Genomic DNA, 17,800 nt, shown 5'->3' with positions numbered 1-17,800 from the left:
CCTGCCACTGCAGTGTCTGTGTGTGCAGTTTTAACTGTAAATTCAACTTGGCAAGTGTACCCACTTGCCAGGCCTAAACCTTCCCTTTTCTTACATGTAAGGCACCCCTAAGGTAGGCCCCAGGTAGCCCCAAGGGTAGGGTGCAGTGTATGGTTAAGGTAGGACATATAGTAATGTGTTTTATATGTCCCTCTCATAGGTTAACATGGGGGCTACCTTTAAATCTGATTAAAGTGTAGATTCCCTTTGGAAGCGGATGGGCATGTGGAGTTTGGGGTCTCTGAGCTCACAATTTAAAAATGCATCTTTTAGTAAAGTTGATTTTAAGATTGTGTGTTTGAAAATGCCACTTTTAGAAAGTGAGCATTTTCTTGCTTATACCATTTCTGTGACTCTGCCTGTTTGTGGATTCCCTGTCTGAGTCAGATTGATAGTTGGGCTGGTTGCACCTCACACTAGACAGTGACACAAAGGGAGCTGGGGTGTAGCCTGCATATCCCGATGAGCCATCTGTGCTAGGAGGAAGGGGAGAAGTGGTCACTCACACTTGAAAGGGCTGTGCCTGCCCTCACAATGCAGTCTCCAACCCCCTGGTGAGTGTCTGGGGCCTGGCCTGGGCAAGGCAGGATTTCACATTTAAAAGAGACTTTACTCTGAAGTAGGCCTACTTCAAAGGAGAAATTGGGTATAAGAAGGGCACCCAAAACCACAGACTTTAGAAACCCTTCTGGAAACAAGAGGAACCTCTGCCTGGAGAAGAGCTGCCCTGCCCGTGACTGTGCTTTGTGGAGCTATCCTGCAGTTGCTGCTTCTGCCAGAGTAAGAGGGCAAAGACTGGACTTTGTGTGCCTTCCATCTTGAGAAGAATTCTCCAAGGGCTTGATTTAGAGCTTGCCTCCTGTTGTTTGAAGTCTCAGGGACAGCAAAGACTTCTCTCTGCCAGCACTTGGAGTCTCTGGAGAGACTCCTACTCTGCCCTGTGGTGCCCATCCAGTTCCTGGGACCCTAATAGGAGAACCTGGCAGCCTGAAGAAAAGAAAAACCACACACATAGCGCTGTGCGGGGAAAAAATCTACGCAACTCTGATTTGCGGCTGAAGAAACAACGCACCGCTGGCTCCACAGCTGAAAATCGATGCTCGGCAGGAATGCGACCGAAGAATTGACGCACGGAGAAGGAGAAACGACGCGCAGCATCATTGACGGAGGCTGGGAGATCGCAACCCGCGCTGCGTGGTTCTCGGATCATCGTGCAGCTGGATTTCCGACTCAAGTACTGCTGGGCATGTAAAAACAACGGAAGGCCTGCCTGGACCCGAGAGTGCTGACCGGATTGATATATTGCTCTCCTGCGGAGAAAAGAAACAATGCGCCCGACCCGATGAAAGGAGAAACGACGCAAGGTCTCGCTCGAGAGTGAAATCGACACATCGCAAGCACTTTTTGACGCACACTCACCCTTTCGGGGTTATTTTTGACGCACACAAGGTACATTTTCACGCTAGCAGTGTTAGTGTGTGTTTAAAACTACATGAAGACTCTTTTTGCCTTTTAATTGATAACTTGACTTGTGTATTGTGGATTTTTGTCATTTTGGTCTTGTTCTGTTTAGATAAATATTCTCTATTTTTCTAAACCTGTGTTGTCATTTTGTAGTGTTTTCATTAAGTTGCTGTGTGTGTTGGTACAAATACTTTCGACCTAGCACTCTGAAGTTAAGCATTGTCACATTGTCACCATCTTCCTGAATGCTCTGCTGTCTAACTGGTAGATTAGGTTTTGAAACCTTACCTATCCTCACATATGGTCAGAAGGGACTTGTCCATAGTGAACATTTCAGCTATTCAGATTCCTGATGGGATTGTTTGGGATAAGGTCCATTTGATTTATTTCTGACAAGGAAATTATTCAAATTCAATATATGTTTAAATTTCAATGAATGATGTAATAACACCTGGGGTTGTTCTGGTGATTGGGATGTGAAAACAGTTGATTCTATGCTTTCTGAGTTGCAATACTATACTGTGTTTGAAAGTGAAGATGTTTACCAAACAACAACAAACTATGGGGAAATGTTTGGTTACCATCATTTCAGAAACCATTTTATACATAAAGCCAGCACCCCAAGAACTGTTTATAATAACACACAATGGGAACATTGCCTGATTCAGCCAATGGGGAGTTCTAAAACATATGAAGAAAAGTTTGCATATTTTACTGGACATGATGTTAGAAATGCTGAGTCTTATTATTTTAAACTGCCTCCTATGAGATCAGCGAATGTCTTGTTATCCAACACCAAATTAATTTATTCTGATTCTTTTGTTTTCCAGTTGGCTATTGAAGGCTATGAATTTTGGTTGAACTCAATTGACTAGAAATTGGCAAATAAAGGGATGAGAACCCTTGTTTAGAGCATGTCTTATTCCGTTGCAAGGTATATTTTTAAATGATAGAGTACAAAATACAAGTTGTTTTGGCTTAGAAAAGATTAGGGAATTGAACGCTCCCAGTATACCATCACCTCCTAAATTTGACAAATGGGAAAAGATTTTAAATGTCACTGAAGAACTGCTTAATGGATGGGTCCAAAATGGAACATTTCACTCAACACTTTCCATTCCAAATGGGTGGTTATTGTGGCCACTGGACAAATAACCCTGGCCCTCCAACATCATTACCACATACAATGTGGGCAAACTATGGTTGAAATCTTCCACACTAGCAGCCGTTAAAGAACACCATAGTCTCCTTTCAGAAAACGCAAACTTACAAGATTTCTTGTTAGGTCCAAGTAAACCACATACAATTGCTTCTTATATGCAATATCTAATGAAACTTGGAAACTTTCACAAAAAAAGCCGCCGCCTGGTTGAGGCAAATAGATCAGGAAAACCTCCAGAAAGCTCTAGCCGTTGTAGGTAATGGAATGAACACTTTGTCCAGTCACATTTACACCTTATACATTATTGTTTCATCTGCAATTGACATCATACAAAATGACTTGTCATTTTTACACCATGGACAGAGTCAGCTTAGATCTATTATGCAGTTAAGTTGGGCGTTATAGATACTGAAAAGTGGTTGCGTACCCTGGAAACACTTTGGCTGCAGGGACTTGTTTTCTGCTTTTAATTCGATGCGAAAGCAACAAACTATGGCTAAGTAAGAAGCTACACGTAGTATGTTAAACATCGAAAAGTTTAAAAAGTTGCCTTTCACTGTGGTGGAAATACTTTATGCAGTTTGATTAATACATGGGGTTATTGATCTGCCCATTTCAACACTTCAGTTCACCTCATGTTTAAAGCACATTCCTGTAGGCAGATTTGAAAAAAACTAGGAGATAGTTACATCCATGAGGTGTGGGAGCTACTCTTTACATACAAATGTTTCAAGGCATTAAAAGAGGTCTTTCTTAGCGGCAGCAAATGCGAGACTTCTGTGAGACATTCAGTGATTTGTAAACAGTTGTCCCTGCATGGAGCATGTAATGCTTCAGCTGCAAATTTAGCCTGCTATCCGAAGGGTGTTCCTGTCTCTTTGATTTGTCCGGCGTTCCAGGAGTTCTTGAAGGGGAGTTATTGATGCTGAATGGAGAAAGCTGTTGTGGAATATGAGCCAGAATTGCCTACATAGTTTCAGTCTCCCAAATTGTAACATGATGTGGAAACGTGCTTCCCCACCCACGCAAGAGATGAAATATGGCCTCATATTGCTACTTCAAATGTACATTTTGACAAGCTGAGCAGACTGAAAGCTCTTTTGTTTAAAAAACACAGTGCACTTACATCTGCCCACGAGATCTATGCTCTCTAAGTGGCGAGGTCATCTGCAGAGATACTGTCTCTTTAAATACTCAATTTTCTCAATGCGTCTACCACCTCTGTGATTGCACATTTCCTTAAGGCTGTTGGTTCTGGTTTTGTCAGCATCTACGAATCTGTATTTGGCATAATACCTTCGGCCATATGCTCAATATTTTTTAATGTCTTTGGGGGTTTCCCTATAACTTTGGCACCAATTGGTGGTATCTTCCAGTTGCTATTTTTTCTTTGCAATGACTGCCCTGTCTCAAAAAGGAGGACTGATGGCACTTCTACCAGCCCAACTGTGTTTTGAATGCACAATGCAGTATTTCAAAGCACCACTCCTGGAAGAACTGGAGTCCAGTTGGTCTTTATCATTCAGACTGGTTCTGATTTCCATGCAGCCCGTCTTTCAATATTTGTGGTGCCCATTCAAACATGCACTGGAAGAGTGACTTGCTATGCAACGCGTACCTTTTTTGAACGTTGGTCCAATGATGTTCCTGATGAGTGCTCATTGGCAGACGTGCACACTGAGATTGCGGTTGTTATGAGAATCTTCCTATGAGCGCCTGTTGTGGATCAAGTGGCTCCTGGTGTTACAACACCTAGCACCACACGGGATACAGCCACCTCAGCTGAGCTGTGGCTGAGGCAACAGAACATGAGTGCTCCCTCGTTTCATTGTCAATGACTTGATTAGCTTGTCGTCTGCTGAAGTGGCATCTCTCCTCAATTCTATTTCAATTGATGACATTGGTGATTTTCAAAAAATCATGAATATTGTTGACATTTGGCTTTAATTTGATGGCTATATTTTCAACATTCCAAATTGACCGTTTAAATTTGGCTTGCTCTTGGTTTGTCCTGCTTGTCAACATGGACATTTTATTTCCTTTTATGTACATTTAGTTATAGCTTGCTTTTAAAAGTTTTGTTGAAGATATAGTGGCTTTAGCCGTAGGTTACATTTTTATGGCACTCTCAACCTGAAAATGGGAGGGTGTTGTGAGATTATTTTCGTGTTTTATGTAGGTACATTTATTTTAGCTTGGGTCTGAGTCCTGTGCCCTGTCACCTAGTCACTTGCAATTTTGTTCCTCTTATTATTTTGGCAAGGCTTCGTTTTAGTGGCAATGTTTTATTATTTTATATGAGTTGCCCTTCCAAGTACAATTTATTTTCATTTCTCTGCATGACATTTCATCCTCCTGTACTCACTTCAAGGCTACACACAACAGTTTATAGCCTTGAGAGTGCAGTGTCTACCTTACACAGACAAGATGCATAATCATGTCTGGGCAGTTCTCAGAACACCAACATGTTTTATTGTAAAACAACAGGCTGTCCGAAAATAAGGCAGAGGGGACATTCCAGCCAGTTTGCTGTCTCACGCTGCACGTCGTTTCAGTTTCTGCTGAAACCTCACACATCTCCTTTGTCTATGTGGGAGGACTGCCAGCAGACTAACAGACCTCTTTGTTATCTCTAACTCAGGTATGGGGATTGGGCTGCCTTCCAAGGACTAGATGGGTGGATTAGGGCTACCATTTCTCTCATGTAGAAACTTAGTAGTGTAGTTAGGGATATTAGGGACACTATTGTGACAATTCGTTGGGACTCTTCCTGTGTTTCACTTTCCTGGTCATTGCCGTAGTAGCGTTGTGTTTCATTAGCCTCATAATCACAATTTATGCCTTTTTACGTAGAATGCAGTTGCTTCAATAAAATATATATTGAACCAAGATCCTGCTTCTGTTTGTCTTTGCATGTGGGAGACTTGTATATCTGAGAGGAAGGGATACGATCTGTTCCACCACAACTTCACCACAACTTCACTGAAGAGTCTGAGTGTCATGCGATAGGCTGCCACAAATCACTTCTACCTATGGTATTGGTGAGGTGCTGCTAGCGAGCCAGAAGGGTTAGGCTGACAGTTGTCACACGGTGTGAGATCAGACTCCTTCCCCCATAATCGGTGGTGCTGCCACCCAAAATCCAGCAGTCTTGATACTACAGCAAGAGTCTATGATACTACGGGTGAAATAAGTATATGGAGTTTACATAGAAACAGAACTACTGCATGTGACCAGTTCCTCAAGGATAATAGGTGGCCATTTTAAAAAAAAGGTACAGTTGTGTGAAAATAAACCGGAACACAGGAGGTTGACAGGGAGCACACCAGTAATAGTAAAGATAGATTTTGGCCATTTTGGAAAGGTGACATTTTGCTTGAAAATAGAACAGATTAGAGAAGGTGGGAGGGAGAACAAAGGAGTTGATGAATACTTGAACATTCCACATTTAATTCAACATTAGAAATGGTTAAGTAGCAAAGCTTAATAATATGCTCTAAAATGAGATGACTGCGGAATATCAAAAAAAGTTCCTATAATGCATCTTGGAAACATCATAACCATGGCACGAAAAATAGAACAGACTACAGAAAGTAGACAGGAAGAGCACCAGTAATCTTTTTGAACTTGAGCATTCCCCATTTGATTAAAAAATTGAAATATTTTTGTAGCAAGGCTGATAATATGCTTAAAATGAATATAGTAATGAAATTCCTTTTTTAGATCTTATGATTAAAACCTGTTAGAAATTGAGTTTCTGGTTAGCTAGGGTATGCACCTAAGCCAGGTAGAACCAATCACTCTAGTCAGGGCAAGTAAGTTACACACTAAAGATACCCGGTGCCCACCCCCTTTTTGCTTGACGCAGAGCAGTCAGGCTTATCTACAGAAGTCATGTGTAAAGCATTTGCACAACACACTCACACCAGTGACACAATAAGTACACCACAAAAGAGACTTTACACAGGATTATATATAACAATATGGGCCTGATTCTAACTTTGGAGGACGGTGTTAAACCGTCCCAAAAGTGGCGGATATACCACCTACCGTATTACGAGTCCATTATATCCTATGGAACTCGTAATACGGTAGGTGGTATATCCGCCACTTTTGGGACGGTTTAACACCGTCCTCCAAAGTTAGAATCAGGCCCTATGTTTCTTATATTGTAGATATATATCTTACACCAACATCAACATGAATTATACATATTGTGTATAGTATGCCCACTCTGAAGTAGTACACAGGGTACTGGCATGGCAAGTACCTACAGAATATACATTCTAACACCAGGGCATGGAATGCAGTTGTTTGGTTAGGGAAAATACATCAATCTCCAGATATCCCCAGAAATACATTAATTCCTGAGTGTATACAAACTATGGCGTCTTTGCTGATAGAAAACACATGTACACACCGCAGGTTGTAGCCACTATAGCACTGGAAACCTTATATATGCTTTTGCAAGGGAATGTTTCACATACTGCTAGAGAATCTAGTTTGCAGCCTCTATAATAAATTGAAATGCCCCCAAGGATTTCTGCTGGGTATTGCACTTCGAAATCCACAAGATAAACCCCTTTGTACTACGGGGAATACTGTAGTGCGGTGAATTATGATATGTACTAAGGGCCCCTGGTCGGTCAGGGTGGGCCACACCACGTACCATCCCATTTGGTAGGAATAGGTGCAATGGGTGTAGGACTGCCGCACAGAGATGGATACTGACATGGCCCAGTGGGTTCCCACCAAGAGGGGGCAGTATCTTGGCAGAGGGGGAGGTGACATGGCTCCCTGGGTGGTAGAGGGCCACCTGCAAAGGAGCGTGGGATGGCCTCAGTGGTGCAACTTTATTCTCCCCATACTTTCCTCTTCAGCCAAGTCAGTAGGCTGGGCTGGAATTCCCTCGCTCATCAGGGCCATTTCAGTGACCCATGGAGGGACACCACAACAGGATCCTGGCATTGGTGCTCTCGTCCCTCGCTGGGTTGCTCCTTCAGGCCATGGAGGCAGGGCAGGGTTGGAGGATATGGTCAAACCAGGCGGGACTAGTGAGGACACAGTAACCTGGCAACACCCCCAGAAAGAGGGCTGCTCAGGGGGTCATGGGGATCAAAGCTCTCAACACACGCTAGAAGTAGCAGAGCACACACCCGGCGGAATAAGGTTGAGGTGCTTACCAAGCGCTGTCATAGCCACACAATCCAACTTGTCAGTTATGAATTAGGTGCATCCCCCACACTAACCCGCAATGTGGAGACTGCAGTTCTCCTGAAACTGCTCCCGACCCCTCCCACAACTGTCATAATCAGCGCCCATCATGCGCTAATTCTCTTGGGCAGGGAGTGAAAAGGCTGAAGCACTCTCCATGTGCCGTTTGTAAGGGAAACCAAGGAGCAGGACACATCAACCCACATGTGCTGTGCTCCTGGAGTCAGTTTGAGGGGAATGAAGGATAGGTAGGGTAGAAGCTGGCAACAAGCAGAAAAGCAAACAAGTGAGTCCGTTATGCCACCTGTTAGAAATGGGGTCTCTAGTTGGCAGAGGTATGCATCCTTGTCCAAGTAGGGACCCCAATCCTAGTGAGGGTAAGTCACACACAATCCAAATTATCTTGTGCCCACCCTCTGGAATCTTGGCACTGAGCAGTCAGGCTTAACTTAGAAGGCAATGTGTAAAGTATTTGTGCAATACATCATACAGTAACACAGTAAAATCACCACACAGGTTTAGTAAATAGATCATATTTATCTGAATCAAATACGGTCAAAACAACAAAGATCCAATAAGCACAAGTTGAAATATCACTTTTATAAGGTTTAAAAGAGTCTTAATCCTTAGAAATAAACAGTTGTCTCTTTGTTACACACAGTACCTGGTATGCGTCAAAATTAGTGACGCATGGAGACTGCAGAGGAGGAGATGTGTGGAAAAATAGGGTATTGTGTCAAATTTCCCGACGCGATACAGTCGAGGCATGATATCATTCCATGCTGCAAGGGGCTTGCGTAGTTTTTCAGCACACAGTCTTGGTTCCTCACTGAGATTCAGGGATATTTTGACGCCCGGAGACGATGCAGGGAAAATCCTTGACGCGCTGGAAGAAGGCACGGGCGGTGCGTCAATCCGGTAGATGATGTGTCGAATTTTCCATTGCGAGGCAGACGCTGCATCGAATTTCCACTCGGGAAGTCAGGCTGCGTCGTTCCGGTCGGCTGTGGGATGATTTCTCAGTCACAATGCAGGCTTCACGTTGATTTTGGCAGATGGTGCATCGATTTTCAACGCTCAAGGAGTTTCCTGAAGAGATGTAGGGGGTTATTCTAACTTTGGAGGAGTGTTAATCCGTCCCAAAAGTGACGGTAAAGTGACGGATATACCACCAGCCGTATTACGAGTTCCATAGGATATAATGGACTCGTAATACGGCTGGTGGTAAATCCGTCACTTTTCCGTCACTTTTGGGACGGATTAACACCTCCTCCAAAGTTAGAATAACCCCCGTAGTCTTTTTGGCCCAGAGACTTCAGAAAAGAGGAGGCAAGCTTAATCCAAGTCCTTGGAGAGCACTTTTGGGGAAGGCATAGTCCTTCTCAGCAAAGTCAGAGGCCAGCAGGGCAGCAGGGCAACAGTAGGGCAGCAGTCCTTCCCAGCAAAGCAGTCCAGATGAGTCCTTTGGGCAGCCAGGCAGTTCTTCTTGACAGGATGCAGGTGTAGTTCCAGAAGTGTCTGGTTTGGTAGGGTTGGAGACCCAGTTTATATGGTCAAACATGCCTTTGAAGTGGGGGCGACTTCAGAGAGCGGTTTTGAAGTGCACAAGTTCCCCATTCAGTTCAGACCTGTCTGTCGGGGTCCCAGTAGGGGATTTATCAGTCCATTGTGTGAGGGCAATCAACTGGCCTTTGAAATGTAAGTGTCAGGCCCTCCACCCTTCCAGCCCAGGAAGACCCATTCAATATGCATATTAATGCAGGTGTGACTGAGTGTCCTGTGTTTGTGGTTGTCTGGGTGAAATGCACAAGGGAGCTGTCAACCAGCACAGACCAGACATTGATTGGAGACAGGCTGTAAGGCACAGATGCGTTTAAGTGCAGAGAAATGCTCACTTTCTAAAAGTGACATTTTCTAAAATAGTAATATAAAATCCAGCCTCACCAATAAGCAGGATTTTCCATTACCATTCTGGCCATACCAAATATTACCTGGTTACCCCTTTCAGATCAGAATCTACCACTCAAAAAGTATATGAGGGCAGACCTAATGCTAGTCTATGAAAGGAGCAGGCCTCACAGTAGTGGAAAATGAATTTAGGAGTTTTTCACTACCAGGAAATGTAAAACACACATGTACATGTCCTGCCTTTTACCTACATAGCACCCTGCCCAATGCATTACCTAGGGCCTACCTTAGGGGTGACTTATATGTAAAAAAGGGGAGTTTAAGGCTTGGCAAGTACTTTCGAATGCCAAGTCGAAGTGAGTGACAGTAAAACAGCACACACATAGGCCTTGCAATGGCAGGCCTGAGACATGGTTAGGGGCTACTTATGTGGGTGGCACAATCAGTGCTGCAGGTCCACTAGTAGCATTTATTTTACAGCCCTGGGCACATGTAGTGCATTTTATTAGGGACTTATAACTAAATCAAATATGCCAGTTGGGGATGAACCAATGTTATCATGTTTAAGGGAGAGAACATATGCACTTTAGCACTGGTTAGCTATGGTAAAGTGCCCAGAGTCCTATAACCAGGAAAAAAACAGTGTCAGAAAAGTGTAGGAAGGTATTTAAAAAGGTGGGGGATGGCCACCCCAAGGCTGTCAGGTCTAACACCACCAAAGAGCAGCTGGTAGCAGGGCAACAGCAGAAGGGCAGTCTAGATGAGTCCTTGGTGCAGTCCAGCAGTCCTTTTGACAGAGGATCAGTCTCAGTTCCAAAAGTGCTCTGAAATCATAGGGTCAGAGCCCCTTTACCTATACTCAAAAATGCCTTTGTTCAGGGGATGACTTCAAAAGAACCCTTTCAAGTGAAACACAACATTCTTCTAAACCAGCCCTGTCTCCAGACATCAGAAGGGGGTTATCTGTCCATTGTGTGAGGGCAGGACATAGCCTATTCACATGTAAGGTGTGAACAGCCCTCCCTCTCCCAAGCCTGGGAAGACTCATTATGTTGTTGCCTCTTCTGTCACACCCAGCCCTTCCTGTGTGATGACTGTCTGGAAAGTATGCACCAAGTGTAGATGTCCCTCGACTCCAGACGTGGATTAGAGTCAGGCTGCAAAGAACTAGAGTTATAAGCACAGAGAAATGCCCACTTTCTAAAAGTGGCATTTCTAAAATAATAATGGAAAGTCCACCTACACTAGTAAGGAGGATTTCTCACTATAATTCCAAACATAACAAACATGGCCACGCTACTCCTCACAGACCGGAAATTACCACTTAAGACATTTATAAGGGAATTCCCAATGTAAACCTATGAGAGGAGCAGCACTCAAAGTAATGAAAAATGAAATAGGTTGTTTACCTTAGCTACGGTTGCCTTTTTTGTATGGTAAATGCCTACTTGTGAATAAACATCTATTTTTCCAGAACTCAAGCTAGGAAAAAGCTATGGGGATCACCCATCCAGTGTTTTACTAGTTATCAGAGCTATAATTCAGAGTTGAACATAATTTTTTGTATAAAAATATTCCAAAACGACTGTATAAAAAATCTGTTTGAAAAGTATTTTAAGCAAAATATCACATACACTACCATTGGGCGGTTCAAGCAAGTGTCCATCAGATGTGATTTGATTAAGAACACCTGTAACTAAAGTTCTTTCATGTCAATCAATCAGGGGATTCTTGTACAGCATAAACTTGTCACCCTGAGGGGTCTTCACTGGTTTGGTGCTGCAGGCTTTGCCTGGCAGGAGGAGGAGGAGGTGGTCAAAGAACCAGCTCTTGAGCTGTTTTCTGAAGTCCTTGAGGAAGGGGGATGTGCAAAGGTTGATGGGGATGTCGTTCCAGGACTTGGTGACGAGGTAGGAGGAGGAGCATCCTCCGAGGTGTTCATGGCGAATGTGGGGGGGGTGTCAGCCAGGGCGATGGTGGCTTAGTAGAGTTCTCTGGCCGGCTGATGGAACATGAGGCAGTTGTTGAAGTAGGTGGGTCCAATGTTCTGGAGGGCCTTGTAAGCATGTGTGAGGAGTTTGAAGAGGTGTTTTTGCTGTACGGGGAGCCAGTGGAGGGCCCTGACGTGGGGGTGTTGCTGGTCCTTCTGTGGAGGTTGAGGACGAGTCTTGATGTGGCATTCTGGATGATCTGTAGGTGGTTTTGGAGCTGTTTGGTGGTTCTGAGATAGAGTGCGTTGCCATAGTTGAGGCAGCTGGAGCTGAAGGCTTAGGTGACTGTCTTCCTGGTGGAGATGGGTATCCATCAAAAAATCTTGCAGAGCATGTGAAGGGTGTTGAAGCAGGCTGCGGATACCACATTGATCTGTTGCTTCATGGTTAGATGGATGTCTTGGTTGACCAGAGGTTGCGTGCATAGCTAGTGGGCGCGGGTGACTGACCGATATGAGCGGGCCACCATAAGTCGTCCCGGGGGAAGGCTTGTTTCCAAAGTTGAGGATCTCTGTCTTGTCTGAGTTTAGCTTGAGACAGTTGGACCTCATCCAGGCGGCAATGTCTGTTATGGTGTTTTGGAAGTTGGTTCGAATGGAGGTGGTGTTGCCTGAGACGGAGAGTTTGAGATGGGTGTCGTAAGCGTATGAGATTATGTTGAGTCCGTGGCTACGGGTTATATCAGCTAGCGGGGTCATGTAGGCATTGAAAAGGGTGGGGCTGAGGGAGGGGACACCACAGATGATTTCCTTGGGGGCAGAGACAAATGGTGGGAGGAGGATCCTCTGTGTTCGGCCGGTGAAGAAGGAGGAGATCCAGTTGAGCGCCTTGTCTTAGATGCTAATGCTGTGATTGGACCGGAAGCTGGCCTGGGACGGGTAGAGAAGGTTGTTGTGTTTGAGGTAGTCCATGATCTGGTGGTTGATGGCTTTTTCCAGTACTTTGGCAGGGAACGGTTGATCTTTTTTTTAGCTCATTGCGGCCGGCTGATGGTTTCTTCAGTGCCGGCTTGACCTTGGCATGTTTCCAGGTGCTGGGGACGGTGGCTGTGGTGATGGAGGTGTTGAGGATATCCATGAGGGCTGCTTTGATTATTCCTTTTCTTAGGTTGCATAGATGGTGTGGGCAGGGGTCCGTGGGGGAACCGGAGTGGATGGAGGTCATAGTGGCAATAGTGTCCTCAGTAGAGAGCTGCTTCCATTTGGAGATCTGGGGGAGGGTGCTATGGGTTCGGGTGCAGGATGGGTTGAGGTTAGTGAGTTCTGTCTCTAAGTTGCAGTAGATGTTGGTGATTTTGTGGTGGAAGTAGTCCGATAGCTTATTGCAGAGGGTTTGGGGGAGATGAATTGTGTTCGTCATGGTGGAGGTGCAGGAGAATTTTCTTACTATGTTGAGGAGTTTTCTGGCATGGTTGGTGCTGGCTTCGATGTGGGTGGTGAGTGCTTCTTTCTTGGTTTCCCTCAATTGGAGGTGGTATGTCTTGAGGGCGGACCTGAAGGAGTCAGGGTTGGCAGAGGTTTTGTGGGTGCACCAGCAACTCTCTAGTTTCCTGCAATGTTGTTTGAGAGTTTGATGTTCTGTGGTGAACTGCAGGTGGCTTGCTTGGTGGGTTTGTTGCTGGTGGTGCGTTTCACAGGGGCTACGGTGTTGACAGTGGATGTTAGCCAGTAAGAAAGGTTCTGTACGCAGAGTTCGACGGTGTCTGCGGCGCTGGGTCTGGTGTTCTTGAGGACGGTGATGCAGAAGGTTTCAGTGACTTTATTCCAGTTGTGGTAGAGGAGGGTGGAGGTTCCATTAAGATGTCATCTAGTAGGTCGATGGTGAAGTGTACGATGTTGTGGTCGGTCCATATTACTTGGGTGGTGTGGGAGAATTTGACTCTTTTGCTTTGGAAAAGATGGGATCCAGTCTGTGTCCTGCACTCTGGGTGGGGGGCGTGACCAGATGAGGCCAATGATGTTCATGCTTTCGAGAAGTGTGGTGGAGTTGGTGTCATTTGGGTCTTCTAGCTGGACGTTCAGGTCCCCTAGAAAGATGTAGTGGTTGTAGTTGACTGCCAGGCAGGTGATGAAGTCTTGTATGGCATTGCAGAAGTTTGGGTGGGGGCCAGGAGGTCTGTAGGAAAGGGTTCTTCTTATGGTGTTGTTGGTGTCCGGTTTGATCTGAAAGTTGAGGTGTTCCATAATCAGTGTAGTGTTGTCTTCGAGGTGGTGCAGTGGAGGGAGTACTTGTGTATAAAGGTGATTCCTCTGCTGTGTCTTTTTGGGCAGTTGTGGTGGATCATCTTGTACCCGGGTGGTGTTGCGGTGGCGATGTCTGCGGGGTGAGCCAGGTTCCTGTGATGAACGTTATGTCAGGAGAGGTGGTGGTGATGGTGTCCCAGATCTCTATCACAAGCTTGCAGAGTGATTGGACACTGAGTAGCGCAGTGGAGTTGAGGTTTGTCGTTGGGTGTCTGCTGAGTGGAGGTTGTGGTGGTTCCTATGTTCCTATGTGGTTCCTATGGTGCTGGAGAAGCAGCAATTGTGCAGGAGAAGGGGCCTTTTGTGGATGCAGATGAGGTGATGCAGCAGTTGGTGTTGGTGTTAGGGGTCTTCGGTCTTCAGTTCTGGATCTCGTTGCAGATGTTTTGGTGGCGGGTTGTGGAACCAGGGGTTCTGGTGCTGGGCGCGGTCCAGGCACAGACGGTTGCAGATGGCCTTGCCTTTAGTGTGCCTTCAGTGTGCCCACTGTGTGCTCCCGCTGCACGGTCACACAGAGACTACCATTAAGTAGGTCCTGGGGAGGGCTTGGTGAAGGGGGGGCCAGGAGGGGTGAGTGGCAACAAAAAAAACAGAAGGAAGCAGGTGGCGGGGCCAGGGGTACGCAAGGAGGTACAGAAACAAACAGCAATAGAACGGATGACACCAGAAATAGAATGATGAGCCTAGAACAGCACAGAGACAGCAAGCACAGACGAGCACAGACCAGACCAAAACACATGGGCAGAGGCCAAGAGGGCATGGACAAAGCTCAGCAGGAGCTTAGCAGGCTAGCAGCAGCGGGGGTGAGGTGCAGAACCTGCTCAATGGGGTTGCGCAGCGACCGCCATTAAGTAGGTCCTGGGGTGGGCGGGGCAAAGGGGGGGTTCAGGTGAGGTGAGTGGGGTGAAAAATGGTAGGAAGCAGACGGCGTGGCTTGGGGGCACGCACGGAGGCATAGAGACAAACAGCAACAGAACGAATGGGCACAGAATAACACAGAGACAACAGAAACAGAACGGGTGGGCACAGAACAGCACAGACACAACAGAACAGATGGGCACAGAACATCACAGAGACAAAAGAATCTGAACTTATGGGCACAGAACAACACAGTGATAACAGAAACAGAACAAATGGGCACAGAACAGCACAGAGACAGCAAGCACAGATTAGCACAGAACACACCAAACCACACAGGTAGAAGCCAAGAGGGCATGAAATAAGCTCAGCAGGAGCTCAGCAGGCTAGCAGCAGCAAGGGGAAGGAGGTGCAGGACCTGCATGTGGAATGAGAACCTCCGCTTTTAGTGATATGATCCAAATGGTCCGAAAGATTTGTCTAGATTTTCATTATGACTGTAAAGGGCAATTTTGCTAAACATGCAGTTACAAAATACAATGCAATAGAAATACAAATTACTTATAAAGTGCACACCTCTTACTGAAGTGTCCTGGCACTAGTAGGATGTGTCTGGTAAAATGCAGCCAAACTGGACCATAGGTTGAAATTAAAAAGGAAACATCTTCAAATTAATTCCTAAAAATAGCTTCAGATGGGGCTAAACGAAGACCTGGCGGTAGAGAATTCCAAAGCCTAGCCGTGAGATACACAAAGGATCTCCCACCTCTCCTAGCTTTTTGAAACCGAGGAGTGTGAATATATACTTTTAAACATTAGATCTCAAGGATCTGGTCTGAGAATAGGCCTTGAGTCTCTTCCTTAAGTAAAGGGGATCTTTGTGTTCGAAAGTCCTGTAGGCAAAGGTAAGGGCCTTAAATTGAATCTGTTAAATAAAAGGCAGCCAATGAAGTTGTCATAAATATGTTGTCACTGTTAGGCTGGCAAGAATTTTCAAGATTCAATGCACCACATCATTTTGAATACACCAGCAGGTCCAAATAGAGGCTGTTTGCATAGTCCAATTTCAAAGAAACCAGAGAATGAACAATGGTCTTACGAGTATCCTCTGGGACTAGATGCAACATCCTCCTTAAGGATTTGAGTGTTGCAAAGCAACTAGCAGATAAAGTTTTGACTTGGGACCCAAAGGAGAGAGCTGAATTAAATTTGATACTAAAGTTTCTTACAGTCACAGCAGGAGAAGGAGGGGGTCTCCAGCTGTGAAGGCCACCAATTGCATGAATCAGGGCAACATTTAGTTCAAGAGAAAAGAATCTTTATTTTATTGAAGTTGCGCTTAAGACAATTACTGCTCCTTCACTCGCCAATTGATTTAAGGCATAATTTAAAGAACTAAAAGCTTCTATGCCATTCTCCTAAAAGAACAAACGGAGCAGAGTATCATCCACCCAAGAGATCACCCGCAGACTCCAAGATTTAACAAGACTGGCTAATGGCTCCAGATAGGCATGAAAGAGATTGAGGGACTGGGAGCGGAGCCCTGGGGAACTCAGCACTCGAGGGATTCAGAAGAAGGGGTAAAATGAGGCAGAAAAACAGACTGAGTCCTACCTTCCAGAAAATATTTAAATCAGGCTAATGCCTGACCTTGGTTTCCCATTTTACTGGGCCTGCCTAGAAGAATAACATGCAATACTATGACAGAGTCCCCTGATAGGTGAAGTAGCACCAACATCGCCCAGAAATTCTGATCAAGACTGTCCTTAATAAACTCTGTAACCTCAAGCAAGGCGGATTCCATAGTAAAACCTGACTTGAAGCCAGATTGTGAATCATGTAACAAATTATTAGATTGCAGAAAATGAGAAACTTGTTTGTTAATTAGCTTCTCTAGCATTTTCACCCCTGTAGGCAGATGTGAAATGGGTCTGTAGTTACCTAAAGAACTAGGGTCTGCATTAGGTTTCGTTGGAACTAAAGCAGATTCCAGCTAGGTTTTCATCATATTCTTCATAATAGGATTAAGAAGAATCTGAGCTCTGAAAAAGTGAATAGGTCAATTTCACCGTGTGAAATTTTGAAAAGTATCTGGCTCGCAAGGGACCTTATATGGTCATGAAATTCAAATCTCCCACTTGAATCTTTCCCGTTAACAAATCATCACCTTCACCAAGACTTTGTCCAGCGGCTTTTAGCTGACATGGAGCCCTCTTCAGCCACAGCCTGCTACCTTGCCCCACTGAGGATTTTTTTGATTTCCATTCAAGCAACTAAGTCCAAAGGTAAAACATTTCACTGGGACAAAGCTGATCCCTGTATCTGACCCTCTGTCTGTCGTGGTTGGCCTTAAAATTTACCTTTGTCGTGGTCAAGCACAAAAAATGACCCCGATTGGCACATTATGCCTTTTGATGTTATTTTGAACCTTAAACTTTAAAAATTCATAACTCTGGTTCTAGTGACTGTTTTTTTCCATTTTGGTGTCATTTATTGTATTCAAAAATACTATGGGCCTGATTACAACTTTGGAGGAGGTGTTAATCCGTCCCAAAAGTGACGGTAAAGTGACGGATATACCACCAGCCGTATTACGAGTCCATTATATCCTATGGAACTCGTAATACGGCTGGTGTATCCGTCACATTTGGGACGGATTAACACCTCCTCCAAAGTTGTAATCAGGCCCTATGTCTAAACTGGTATAGATTTAGTCACCTAATAATTCCACTATACATGGCAACAACTCTAATTGTCTGGATGTTTTTCTCCCATTTTCGTTGTGTTAATGTCACATGTATAAATCTTTGTTTTGCTATGCCAATGTCCATGGTTTCTGTGTTCCACTGTTAGTGTTAAATTGCTCAATTGTCCTCGTCCACTTGATTCAGTATTCCTGCATCAATGAGTCAGTCTCATCG

General features: G+C 44.9%; 1 protein-coding gene across 1 annotated transcript in view; it reads left to right on the top strand.

The window, feature by feature from the left end:
• Nucleotides 1-17,800, top strand: part of DCDC1 (doublecortin domain containing 1) — a 1,098,140-nt gene that overhangs the window by 425,310 nt on the left and 655,030 nt on the right. The gene's annotated exons all lie outside the window — the stretch shown is intronic.

The sequence above is a fragment of the Pleurodeles waltl genome, chromosome 3_1, assembly GCF_031143425.1.
Source record: "Pleurodeles waltl isolate 20211129_DDA chromosome 3_1, aPleWal1.hap1.20221129, whole genome shotgun sequence".
NCBI classification, from domain to species: domain Eukaryota; kingdom Metazoa; phylum Chordata; class Amphibia; order Caudata; family Salamandridae; genus Pleurodeles; species Pleurodeles waltl.
The sequence above is the reverse complement of the archived record's forward strand: the minus strand, read 5'-3'. Positions and strand labels throughout refer to the sequence as shown.